The sequence below is a fragment of the Perca fluviatilis genome, chromosome 18 (assembly GCF_010015445.1).
Source record: "Perca fluviatilis chromosome 18, GENO_Pfluv_1.0, whole genome shotgun sequence".
NCBI lineage: Eukaryota > Metazoa > Chordata > Actinopteri > Perciformes > Percidae > Perca > Perca fluviatilis.
Genome location: NC_053129.1, coordinates 2,613,657 through 2,628,307, shown reverse-complemented (window position 1 = coordinate 2,628,307; position 14,651 = coordinate 2,613,657).

The window sequence follows — 14,651 nt, the reverse complement described above, 5'->3', positions numbered from 1 at the left end:
TTAGCGATGTGTTGCAGCTTTTCGCTATGGGTTTATTGCGCCAGTTGATATCGCGATGACGATGAAAAAACGATATATTGAGCAGCCCTACCACATATTATTTGCACACATACTGAATTAAGATATATCTAAATCTCTTGACTAAAAGCTTATATAAAGGAGCATTTTAGCATTTTTTCCTAAACTTTTGCACATCCCTCAGCATTTTTGCACATCCTGCACGAATCCATTCAGCCTCCTTTTTTTAATGTTAAACAGTTCTATGTACATATGGTTTCTTGTATGTATTGTTTATTTCATATTCAGGTTTAATATGTTTATGTATGCACCAACGACCAAGGCCATTTCCTTGTAAGTGTTACTTTTTTGGCAATAAATCCTTTTCTGATTCTGATTCTGTTCTAAGTAACCGGATTCATTTGATTTCTACACTTGCAGTGACTTTAATTGTAGTTGAGTGTTTTGCACACATGCACACAAAGGGCTAATTGCATCTAATTGTTGAGGATGAAAATGTAATTGAATCAAAAAAACAATATTTCCATTTTGGTCCTCGTTGGAAAGGTTGAACAGGAAAATAACAGCGCTTTAAGTCAGACAGGTTAAAAAATGTGAAATGTAAATCTACATTTAATCGAGTGCCGTTTGAGGTAATTTACTCAAGTATTCCTATTAAATGCTAACTATAGTACTTGTGTGTAAGTGACTGATAGGAACAACAATCTTTGACATTGGTCCAGTATTAAGTGTGAACTCTGTAACTGGCAGGGCTGGACTGGGACAAAAAAATCGCCCTTTGCATTTTTGGCCCAGGCGGCCCACACCCACCGTGATTGGTCAGACACATTCCCTGCAGACAGTCCTCTTAAAATGTGCGTGCATTCTATGATATAAGTTACCTAGTGTTCTGCGTTCATGTGATCGTTTTGGATCCTTCAAGAAGGGTCTCAAGACTTATCTGTTGATCTTACATTTAAATAATTCATTCATTCTTAGAGTTATGATTTGTATATTTATGATATTTTTATTATTGATATTTTATATTGTATTGACATTATTGTTATTTTTACTATTTTGCTTTATATTGGCTTAGCAACTTTAAAAACAGTTTACTGTTAATTTGAACTATTGTAAGATTCATATTTTGTCGCTTTGGACACAAGTGTCTGCTAAATACAATAACCATAACTATAACCCTTCCCAAAAGCTACAATAAAGCTGAGAGTAGTATATGCCCTGGAAAAGAGCACCAATACAAGAGAAGCTAATTAAGCCATTCAAGGAACACTGATGCCCGATTTTATAGATCACACAGACCTTTCAGCTACCCAACAGGCTAACCGCTAGCATTTTCAATGTAAGCTTAAGCGGTTAGGTTACCTGACAGCCGCTAACTTTAATTTTACAGCCAAACGGATTGTTATCGTTATGACGTGGCACACACACACCTCCTTACCACATCGTCATCTACTCTCTCTTCCATCTTGTCCTCACTCGCTCCCATGGCCCTGACACGGTTACTCTCCTCCTCCTCGGCTTCTGGTAATGCTGATGTTGAAGCAACTACTACAGCCCCAAACATGTCCGAAAATTTGGCACATTTTGAGGAATCCGCCTGTAGATTCTTAATCTTTTTCTCCTGTCATTTCTCTGCACCTCCCTTGCACTTGGTGGTCGTTTGTCCATTTTAACATGAATGCTAAACTTCCAGCATAACTAATACAGCTCGTGTCTCAGGGCCGGGAGGCGTGGCCATAGTGGGATTCGTAAATTTGCGATTTGATTGGGTCAGGCCAGTGCCAATAAATAAAATTAACCAATGGGCCGCAGTGAGTTCTTTATGGGCTGGCCCAGGCCAAAAACATAAAAAAGGCCTATTTATATCGGCGATTTGGCCCAAAAGTGCGTCGGCCCACCGGGAAAATGCCCAGTATGCCAGATGGCCAGTCCAGCCCTGGTAACCGGCAGCCATGGACCGGGCTGCAATGTAACCCTATGGGGAAAATGTGCATCATCAATGTCCAACGTCCATTAAAAGTTCTGTTGTTGCTGCTGACAGACTCAGATTATTATTCTAAGTGTCTGACAACATTATGGAAAGGATCCCTACAGAGATAGACCTTTGTAATACCTCTTTAAGACCTTTCTGTTTAACCAGAAACAGCTCTGAGGTTACTTGCGCTAAACCCACCAGACTCCATTTAAAAAAAACAATACTTTTAGTGTGTAACATATTTTCACAAATCGGTAAACAATGTGTTTATTTCAACCAAAACTAGAGTTGTGATGGTTGGAAAAGTGGAAAGATGTCTGGTGTCTGGTGGGTTTAGCGAACACAATTTCGTTTAAAAATAAGAGCTTACTCTTTAACAGGAAGGTCGACCTCCTTAGAAATCCTTTCCATAATGTTGTCAGACACTTAGAATAATAATCTGAGCCTGTCAGCGGCAAAACAAGCACTTTAGTGAAGGTAAATACAAGCTGGACAATTGTCCTATTAACTTACATTACAGCTTGTTTCCCCATCTCTCTTAATACTGGACCAATGTCAAAGATTGTTGTTGCCATCAGTCACTTAGACACAAACACATAGGAACATACAGTCCAGGTTAAGAAAAAAAATGGTAGGTACCCTTTAATGCATCAGTAATAATAATCAAATGACACAATACACTGTATTATAATATAACACTCAGCGACTATATGTCTTACCTTTACTTTTGATATTTTAACACTTCTATACTTTAAATCCAAAAGAGTTTTACATTTTGCAAGTCTACTTTTACTTCAGTAAAGCACCTAAATCCGGATGCAGTGATTTATCTGGATAAGTTTTTTTTGTGTGTGTGTTTTTTTGAACGATGATGAGCCGGAATGAAAACAAGCCGAACTGAAATAGGAGTAACGAGGCTATTTTTAAAATGTAAGGAGTAGAAAGTACAGATAATTGCGTGAAAACGTAAGGAGTAGAAGTAAAACATCTGCTGTAAAATAATTAATCCAGTAAAGTATAGATACCCAAAATTTCATTGAGGAGATACAAAAGAAGTATTTGTACTTTGTTACTTGACACCTCTGCATACCACAGAGCCTTTATACAAACACACATAACAACAGCAAAACATTTACAAATCACAAAGACACTTACTGATTAACAAAATGAAAAGTGGCTGATCAGGTATGACTGGATGACTGTTCCCTGAGCAAAGTTCTATTTAAAATTGTTAACAAACTCCTTAAGACAGGGGTCTTCAACATTTTTTAAGCCAAAGTCCCTAAAAGAGATACATTGCAGGGACCCCTACTACACCTACTATATACATATTGTTTAAATTTAAGTTGCCTATTAAACTGGGCCTACAATAACATGTAGGGCTCCTAAAGCCTTACATACATTTTTAGTGAATAGAATACTACGCTATTAAAATAATAATTGTTGGAATGATTTTATAAATCATTCCAAACATACATGTGGCACAGTGAGTCCTTAGGATGAACTGGATCTGATGGCTACATTAGTGACTACATTACCTGTAGGCCAGTTAGCCTATCTTCAATTAAACAAAAATCACAAATAGGCTGATTTATATTTGCTAATAATATGTTGGATTCATGTTAGGACATTTACATTTTTGAAAATGGTCCTCAGAGTTACTGCAGGGGGGGGGGCACCAAATTATTGCATTTTTATTTATTTATTTTTTTCAACAATTAAAATGTCCTAACATGAATCCAACATATTATATATTAGCAAATATAAATCTTTGTGATTTTGGTTTAATTGATGATAGGCTAACTGGCCTATAGTTAATGTAGTCACTAATGTAGCCATCAGATCCAGTTCATTCTAAGGACTCACTGTGCCGCATGTATGTTTAACATTAAAACATGATTTATAAATTGATGCCAACAATTATAATTTTAATAGTATTCTATGTACAAAAAGGTATGTATAAAGGCTTTAGGAGCCCTACACATTATTGTGTATTACTGCACCGTCTCTCTTTCAGTTAAGGGGTCCTTGGCTTCAAACGTTGAAGACCCCTGCTGTAGCGCATAAAACATAATAATGCATGTTTCCATTTTGGTCCTAATGGGGAGAGAAACATGACGGTGACTCTCTGTTGCTTCACAGATCCCAGAGAACATTCCAGAGAACTAAGCAGTGTATAAAAGTGTATTTTCCCCATGGTGCTCCTAAATCTGAAAGTAGCAACATTAATGTCATGTTGTATAATTATGGCTGAGATATTCATTTACAGTTCTCTCACATGTGTGGTGGGCGGGGGGGGGGGAGACACAAAATGGTGTGACCTGTTTAGGTAGTTGTGTACAATTGGTGCTGGGATCAAGAATATGGTGCAATTCAATGGAGAGATGAATCTATATGTTAAAAAACTAAACAAATTGGTGGTGTATGAGAAAATCTGGAAACCATTTGACCAATATATAAAAAAGGTGATATAGGGGAGCTTTTACAGATGGACAACGTGGGACAGGATACCTAAAATTAAAATAAGTGGTGAATCCCAGAAGGGGACAGGACTGAGACACGTCTTGGAGGGTGATAGCAAAGGTGCAATTTTTATTTTATTATGTATTTATGAGTACCATGGCTTTGCTAGAGGTGCCATTGTTCTGTACGTGATACTGTCGTATAATTAGCTTTTTGTTTTTCTTGTTTTTTGCTTTTATAGTGTATGCGGGTGGGATTGTTAAACAAAAGTTGTAATGTACTACCTGTGAGTGCAAAACATCAATAAAGAAATTGTAAAAAGAAAAATAATAATAATATAACAAAACAAAAAAAAATGGAGAGAGAGTATACACACCTGTATCCAACAAACCTAAATCTGAAACCCCAAGATATAAATCTATTGCTTTCTCTATACTGCAGGCATAAAGGAATATAGCTCTCATCTGGAAGAAAATGGAGGCCCCTACAACTGGTGCTTGGATCAAGAATATGGCGCAATATATGTCTGCACAATGTGAGAAAAATATGCGATAACGTTGTTGAATATCATAACAATATTACTCCCCATGACAGTTACATTTGAAAGTGCCGTTTTCTGCTGATAATTTCTTTCAACTAACACAAAAAATCTTTTGCGATATGTCGCAGCTTTTTGCGATGTGATTATCGCTCCGTGATTTAAAAAAAACTATATATTGTGCAGCCCTAGCATACACACCAGCACTATGATGATTAACTGATACATGTATCTCTCCTCCACTTCACACCAGGTTTTTGGATGTTGGCAGCTTTGAGGCACTGGAATGACATGATTAATTATTAGATGTATGCCCACAGTATTATATGAAGAATTCCATTAAAAGACTCAAACAGAAGGGGAATTTTGCAGCAACCCACCATTTTTTTTTTTTTTTAGAAATGATCTAATGGTGGGGCTAGGACATTCCTCTGCTCTGTTTTCTCTATTTCCAGAGAAGGTGTATCCCACCCACACACTCCTCTGGAACCAGCCCAAACCCCTCCATAACTTACTTTAATCTCATCATTTCCCTTTACATTGACCGGCCATTTAAATCTCAGCTTGAAGGCAGAAATTATAGGGAGAGAATCATATAACATATGCTAAAAGTTTGAACAAATCTACTTACAACTTTTCTCCTGATTCTAACACTTAGCTTGAGGCTACTGATTAGCTCCTTCTTCACTCTGGTAGAAAGTGTGTATGTCACTATATACTGATGGGGAGGCCGGTTCTGAAGGGAGGGTATTTCAAGAAGTTATTAAAGTGTACATGGCTGTGAGACATAGTTAAACTTTTTGCCAGACACAGAGGGACAGTTTTCTCATTGAGATTGTGCTTTCTAAAAAATTTACTTGCAATTAATTACATATAGGCCTGCAGTGAGTATGCATATGACATATAATTACAGAAGAGTTCACTCCTACCAGGTCTCTGCTGGCATGATGGAGTGCTCCATACAATACAGCACCATCTGTTAATCCCTGGAAGGAATTTATTGGCTTGTAGTCTACTGCTCCCTAGAGTTGACAGATTTGCACTGCAACATGTGTTCCATTGCCTCTCACATCATGTTTCGCTGTTAACCCGTGTGTTGTCCTTTGGTTCCCGGTGACCCAAAGGACAACACAAGGGATATTAAACTGGACCTACAATAACGTGTAGGGCTCCTAAAGTCTTTATACATACATTTTTAGTGCATAGAATACTAAGCTATTACAGTTTTTCTCCATTGGTTTGGCTCATTTCTTGAAACAGAAATGACATTCTCAAAACAACATGGACAAACCTCCAAACCACTTGGCAATTGTTCACAACAGAATTGAATTTCTCACTAATTTCATCAAATTGCAAATGTCTTAGTACATCTCTCAATGTCGCAGTGCATCTTTGCAAATGATTAAGTACAGGTAGCCTACATTTAGCACAATTTCCAAGTGAATAGATCTTGTTGATCTAAACTGATTGTTGATTCTCAGTCTAATGGTTGTTCTCTCCAAAACATATCAGCGTCATTTCATTGTATAAGTCATCACATGCACAATAGTCTGTTCAATTGTCCAAATTAGTCAAGAACATAATACCATGAATACCATATATGAATCTCTTGGAACATTTGATAAATTGATAACAGCAATTGACAGTCAGGTGAAACTAGAACTTGACTAACGAAGGAGGAGTTTCACACATCTCAGATGACCAATCAAACAGTATGTTTAGTTACCTGACAGGTGCTGTCCATGATTGTGAATGCTGCTAAACATGTATATACAGAGCTTGACCATGCAGGACCAGTACAATTTCTGAACATGGAGGCACCTGGCCAAGTAAATGAACAAGGGCAACTGCCTGCCCGAGGAAGAGGAAGAGGAAGAGGAAGAAGAAGAGGAGGAGGAGTAAGGGTGCGTGGTGGTGGAATAGGGGGAAGAGGCCGAGGAGCACAAAGACACCACAATGTCCCGGATGAAATTCGGGCCACAATTATAGACCATGTCATCAACCATGGCCTCACAATGGCGGAGGCAGGTCGCTGAGTGCAGCCTAATGTGCCTCGCTCTACAGTCTCCTCCATCATCCAAACCTTTCACAGGGAAAACAGGTATGTAGTCAGTCAATGATGGAATTATATCTTGTATAGGACAGGACACATAGAGCATAGAGCAAGACATATATTTATTTACTCATTTACCTATTCATTTAGTGTGTGTGTGTGTGTGTGTGTGTGTGTGTGTGTGTGTGTGTGTGTGTGTGTGTGTGTGTGTGTGTGTGTGTGTGTGTGTGTGTGTGTGTGTGTGTGTGTGATAGGCCTACAGTAATATCTTACCTCAATGGGATGTTATGATACTAAATAAACTATGGAATAGTTTTGATGATACAGTTTACAGTAGTATTCCAGTCACTGTGCAGTGATGCATTATAATTGTGGTAAAGTTACTGTAAGTAAAAGAACGATACAATTACATTGGTAACTCATTCTGTAAGGAATACATAAGGTATACATTACGAATGGAGTGTTGTCCTTTGAATTCTGTGTCTAGGATTGGACGACAACCTTGCACGGGTGGCAGAGGAAAACTTCTCAATGAACAACAAGAACAAGAGATCTGTAACATGGTGATTGCAAATAATGTCATCACATTGAGACAGATCCGCGCTGCAATCCTACAAGACAATGCCATATTCCAAAATGTCAACTCTATAAGCATCTCCACAATAGACCGGATATTGAAGAAGCATCAGATGACAATGAAGCAAATTTACAGGGTACCATTTGAGAGGAACTCTGATAGAGTGAGAGAGCTGCGGTACCAGTATGTACATGTAAGTCAGTTACTGGTTGGCCATCATTATAACCTTTTTACAATTAAGCAGTGGTTCCCAAACTTTTTTGGCTTCAGTACCCACTTTACCGGATTTCTGAATCCAGGTATTAAAGTATTTGATTTATCTGACTTCAACATTTTGCCTAAAAACTGCAGCTTACTGTACGATGCAATTATCATTATAATCCTTATTTTGAAGAATATAACATACGATAAGAAAAAGGGTCAAAGAGATGCAATTAGTGCCTCCCATGTAAATCTGTGGGTTTTACTGTAACATTTCAGTAAGTCTCGTCATTGATGATTTTCCCCCTCCCCTTTCTGTCAAATACCCCCTGTAGTACCTCTGCATAGGGGTAAATGTACCCCAGGTTTGGAACCACTGGAGTAGTGGCCAGTAGTATATTGAACTTGTGGAGAACATAGAACATTAATTGTCTGTAACTGTAGTGTATGAATGAGTTTTTACTCTATTGTAGAGAATAATGGCTTTGGAAGGAAACAAGACCCCTCACATCCTCGTGTTTGTGGATGAAGCTGGCTTCAACCTGGCCAAGGGCCGAAGACGTGGCCGTAATATTATTGGCCACCGGGCCACGGTGGATGTCCCAGGCCAGCGAGGGTGCAATATAACTATGTGTGCTGCCATTTCTGAGAATGGTGTGGCCACTCACATCCCCAGTCTTGGCCCATACAATACACAGAAGCTCCTCATCTTCTTGGACAGCCTTCATTTTGATTTGATCCCTGAAAATGAGAGAGGTCTCGTAGGGCCTCACCTAGCACAATATGTCATTGTATGGGACAATGTGAATTTCCACCGTGGCCCGCTCATCAGGGCCTGGTTCATTACTCATCCAAGGATGGTCATGGTGTTCCTACCACCTTACTCTCCTTTCCTCAATCCTGTTGAGGAGTATTTCTCCGCTTGGAGGTAAAGTGTCTCGAGATAACACTTGTTATGATTTGATACTATAAATAAAATTGAATTGAATTGAATTGAATTGAGAGTGTATGAGCATCGGGCTCAAGATCAGAGGTCCCTGCTCTATGCAATGGGAGAATATACGCTGTGATGTGGACGAGAATCTGTGGCCAGACAGACAGCAGCGTGTGGATGGCCAGGAGGGTGAGGACGGTGGCCAGGAGAGGGAGGGTGAGGACAGCAACCAGTGAAGAACTGTTAGAGTTTTTCTCAGTGAATGGTTGAATAGTCTCACCCCCCCCCCCACAACATTTAGGCATTAGTTTGGAGCATAAGTCTTTATATGCAAAATGGTTGAACAAGTTGTCATAATATGTCAAGCATATTTCTATACATTTCAATTAGACTTTTTTTCTAAATCTATCCTGAATTGGTAAATTCCACGAGGTGAATCTTGACTTTCTCTAACGAAGGTGCATCTCATGAACCATCAACTGGCAAGTATATATATATATATATATATATATATATATATATATATATATATAGCTGGAGCACAACGCAATGTTACAATGTCTGACAATGTAAGGACAAGGAATTGGACGGGGTCAACAGCCAGAGAGAAGAAGGAAGACTGTGCTGTAATTCCTACAGCACTGCTTGTACAGTTTTCCCTAAGGAGAATGACCTATGTTCACATTTTCTTTTTTTTCTTTGTGCTATGCAGTGCTGTTTTTTCCTTTCTGTATCGCAATGACATGGTCTGTCAACAAATTACAGTACAAACAGTAAAAAGCGTAAATGTGAATCTTCTCCAGTCTCTTGCAATCAAACTCCCACATACACTGAGGTGTAACCTACAATTTACAATAATTGTCATCAAAACGTTAGCCATAGTTTACATCACAACATCCCTCCAGAGTACACTGTTATATTGACACCATGAATAAGCAATTTGACTTGTCTTATCCGTACACAATGACACAAGGACTTGTCATTCTGACGGCACTGACATCTTCATTGACACAGATATTTACTTTGGAGAGATGAACTAAGGATTTTGAGCAAGAGACTGGCTTTTGCAGGTAATCCGTGGTGTTTTGCTATTTGTACGAATTGTTTTGAGAAATGCACTTACTGTTTTGCAAATGTCGAGGATGATTCAAGAAATGTACCAAAGCGACTGAGAAAAACTCTAGTTGTGAAACTCCAGCTTTATTTACAGCACTGTAGGCTACATATCATTTTCCTTGTTTTTTGTTTGTGTGTTTTTTTGTTTGTGTGTATATTACAGTATATTATGCTGTATACATTTTCTTTTTACTCTGATGTATGGAAGTTACTTTATGAATAAAAATGGTTACAATTTCCTCGGCAGTATGAGTGCAATGTGTGATGTCAAACCTTGGATGCTACTCTTACCCTAAAATCCTATTTTTTTTTTTTTCAGTTCTATACACAGTTGTATTCTGTTAGCTAGACAAAAAACAGTACAGTAACCATTGTCAATGAAGGACTGGGCTAAGACTGAAAGGTGGACATGAGGGATATTTCAATGGTCCTCTGCCATAGTGACAAAACATCTAAACATTTTGACTTGCAGTGCTTACATTAAATGTGAAAGAAATTTAGTTTTGACACATGAGTGAACTGTTTTGGGAGAGATATGAGCTTTTGCAGGTGAACCATGGTGTTGGGCCGAACCATCCAGGTTATTTTGGCAAAAGCACCGAGAGTGTTGAGAACGTTCGGTCTGTTTCAAGAAATGAGCCAAAGCGATTGAGAAGGATCTTTGCCATTTTGGTGGCACTGACTCTTTATATGGGAAAGGAATTTAGTTTTGAAACATGAGTGAACAGTTTTGGGAGAGATATGAGCTTTTGCAACTGAGCTATAGTGTTGTGCTGAACTGTAAGACTGTTTTGCCAAATGATCTTAGAGTTTTGAGAATGTAATTTCTGTTTCAAGAAATGAGCCAAACCAATGGAGAAAAACTGTAAAATAAAAATTGTTGGCATGTTCATATATTTATACATCATGTTGTAATGTTGAAATGTGGCACATTAAGCTTAGCAGTAATTTATGGCTACCTTAGCTGTAGGCCATTAAGCCTATATCATCAATGTTGTGCAGCGTACATTAAAAACAATATCTTTAATTAAAAATATATTGGATTCATGTTAATGTATATTTTCAGACATATATTTTATGATGATGGATGGATGGATTTTTATCCTGGCCCCCCATGTTGAAGATCTCTGTTTTAGAATATGGCTACAGTAGACTAAATGATAAACGACATGGGTGACAAATTAAAGTAAATATATATCTAAAATTGTTCTGCAATCAGGTTTTCAAAAAAAACTTTGTTTCAGACTTGCATGTTTGTTAGATAGATAGATAGATAGATAGATAGATAGATAGATATATTGATAGATAGATAGATAGATAGATAGATAGATAGATAGATAGATAGATAGATAGATAGATAGATAGACACTTTTTTCCTCCCAAGGGAAATTTTAGGCATCCAGTAGCTTAGACAACCATAACACAACAAACACACATACATCTCATATACATAAAAATCACTCACAGAAATTTAAAGAGTTAAAAATTTAAGGTCTGGTATGGACTGACCATATGTGACCATGTGATGCAATGACCATGATAAGGTGCTATGGTAGAGTGTGTGCAATGGTGGTAGTGCATAAATGAACAGTGCAGGGTTTGAACACTCCAATAGCTTATTATTAAATATGAACTATGAACGAAAAGACAAGAATGTAAACATAATAGAATTGCTTGACAATGTCAATGCCTGTATTATCAAAGTTCAAAGTTCAGTTCAGTCACTTCATTATCCCAGATGGGAAACTTGATCTGCAGTCAGGAAGAGTGCAAGATGGCCGCCCGGATAGCTCAGTTGGAATATATAGAGGTTTAGTCCTTGACGCAGCGGCTGCAGGTTTGACTCCGACCTGCGGCCCTTTTCTGCATGTCATTCCCCCTCTCTCCCCTTTCATGTCTTCATCTGTCCTGTTGAATAAAGGCCTAAAAATGCCCCAAAAATAATCTTAAAAAAAGGAGTGCAAGATACAAAAGAAAAAAATATCAAGATATAGCGTACAAAAATGTTTTCTGTACATACAATTTACAGAAAACTATTTTTTTTTTTTTTTTTCAACATGTGTTTTTATTGTTTTAGAAAAGATAGAACGCACAGAATTCAATGCATTAATACAGTGTCAATTATAAAAGACATCTTTCTGTTAACCCCATCCCACCCACAACAAGACCCTTATGCCGAGGAGAAGAGGATAAGGAAAAAAATAAATAATTAAATAAAAAACAAGAGAAGGAAAATAGAAACATGAAAATGAAAATAGAAGTAATAATAATAGTAACAACTAAAAAATAAATAAATAAATAAATAAATTAATTAATTAATAATAATAAAAGTAGAAAATAAATAACTATCACTCATGGTAACAAATAGTGTGATCATTATGCTCTACAATTCTTAGCCTTTACTAAGAGGGAAGTGCAGTAAGTCCTTCAAAGTAAGCCAGTAAAGGGCCCCAATTCTTGTAAAAGTTTTTGGTTGATCCTTTAAGAAAGTACTTGATTTTTTCTATTTTTAAAAACATCATAACATCAGAAAGCCAAGTGGCAGCTTTTGGCGGTATAGACGACTTCCAGTCCATAAGTATTCTACGCCGCGCTAATAAGGTTGCAAAAGCAACAACACCCGCCATACTATTGGACATTACAAAATCACCCTCATGTACTCAGAAAACTATTTTACACAATACTACACGAGCAATCTCTAAAAGAGTCTACATTACATGTGCAAATGAAGCTGAGTTATTGCACAGGGAACAAAGGAGATTTTACTCTTATTGCTCTTGAACCAGGGTGCTCTAAATCTACGGCCTGAGGGGAGTGTTTCAAACTCAAAGTGTGGGGGGAGGGGGGGTGTACAGTCTAATATAGACCAGGCCTTGCAGAGTACTTGCTGGTCATTACCCATGTCTTCTATTAATGCTCTTGTTCTTCAGATAATGCAATGTACTTGACTCCTGCTACATAAGCTGTAAAATCACAGCTGGGCAGGCACCGCCGTCACTACTTCACTCCTTCGCTGAGGCTGAGATGCAGGAATAGCAGCTGTACTTCAAACAACCTGTAAGCTAGTAGCATATTACTTCTGCTCTCAAAGAGGCTTACATTATTAATTAGATCAACAATAGCATCAAGTTATTTTAAATTTCTTCCCTTCTGATTGCCGATTCTCAGGGGCTGAGGAAAAGTGCACTGCATAGATGTCATTGCTCTGATCCACCTGCCTTTTCTCATAACACAGGTACATAAAAGCATATTTCATTATGTATATATAGCTGAATGTTTTTGACATTTTGGATACAAAATATGTGCGTACTCTAAATCATGAGTCCTTTTTGTTTCTTATTCTTTGACCTTTTGGTTTGGGGAAGTTCTATGGCTGCTGTTGTGCTCCATTTATGTACAGTAAAACCAGTAAAATTCTGCATCCTGATGAATATTCCAACCTTTGTCCTTATCTACCTTTTTCCTTATCTGTCTTTTTCTAATCTTTTGATAGTGTGATGTTTTACAGATTTCTTTACTTAATGACTTTTGCAAGTGTGTGTTTGTGTGTGTGTGTGTGTGTGTGTGTGTGTGTGTGTGTGTGTGTGTGTGTGTGTGTGTGTGTGTGTGTGTGTGTGTGTGTGTGTGTGTGTGTGCGTGTGTGTGTCTGATTGAATAACTGGCCCTATTTAACTGCTGTGATGGTTGTCCATATGATTGAGAGACAGTGTGATACATGGTCCTACTTTATAGCCTTTTTCTTTCCATGATCTGTGTGACTGATAGTGGAGAGGCTTCAAAGCCACTATGTCAACTATGTCCATATTATTCCCAGTGTATATGGTTATTCGATGCATCTGCCTGATAGACCTTTTCATAGCACAATTAATAGTTACAGACAATAATTAATAAAATGAAGGATAGATCCTCTTTAATTGTCCCAGGAAGTCCAAAATAGTAATAGAGAGGGAAAGGTTCAGAAAATAAAATACAATACAAACTCCTCTGTTATCAATCCCTCAACAGAGATATCCAATAGGCCGAAAAGAAAAACATATTTGAACAAAATGCAGTCAGTGATCATGAGCTGCAAATTGAAAACCAATTGAGACCAAGAGAGGAACGTGTCTGTACACACTGTCACCAGGACATCCAAACAGAGTTACATTTCGTATGTACATGTCCCAAATATGAAGACATTGAAAATTGAAAAAAAATTGAAAATGCATACCAGGCTTCACTGCCTACACTGGACAAAAAGCTTCTTTTTTTATTAGGGGAATATAAAAGCATGGCATGGCTAGCAGCTAAATATGTCTTCTCCTACCACAACATGAGGCAAAATATTTAGAGCATTGTATATATTATCATTATTATTATTCTTTTTTGTTGTGTTTTTTTCCTAATATTATTGTTTCAACATACCTTTTGAGGAACATGCACATAATTTGTTTATTATCTACAATTATATCATGATCCTGTTTACTTGTATTATCATATCAGATGTAGGCCTATTTACTCCTTGTTGTTTATATATGTGTTTGTTCTTATGCTTTGGCAACACAGATGTATTGAGTTTGTCATGCTAATAAAGCAAACTGAAATTGAAGACAATTGAGAGACAGAGAGAGAGAGAGAGAGAGAGAGAGAGAGAGAGAGAGAGAGAGAGAGAGAGATAATTACATGTTATGTTACAGCACTTTGTAACTATTTTGCATTTGCATTGGTTTAATTTAGAGATGTCTACCTGCCCTGCGTGCATTCTCTTAGATCATCACATTTGGAGTATAGACTGCA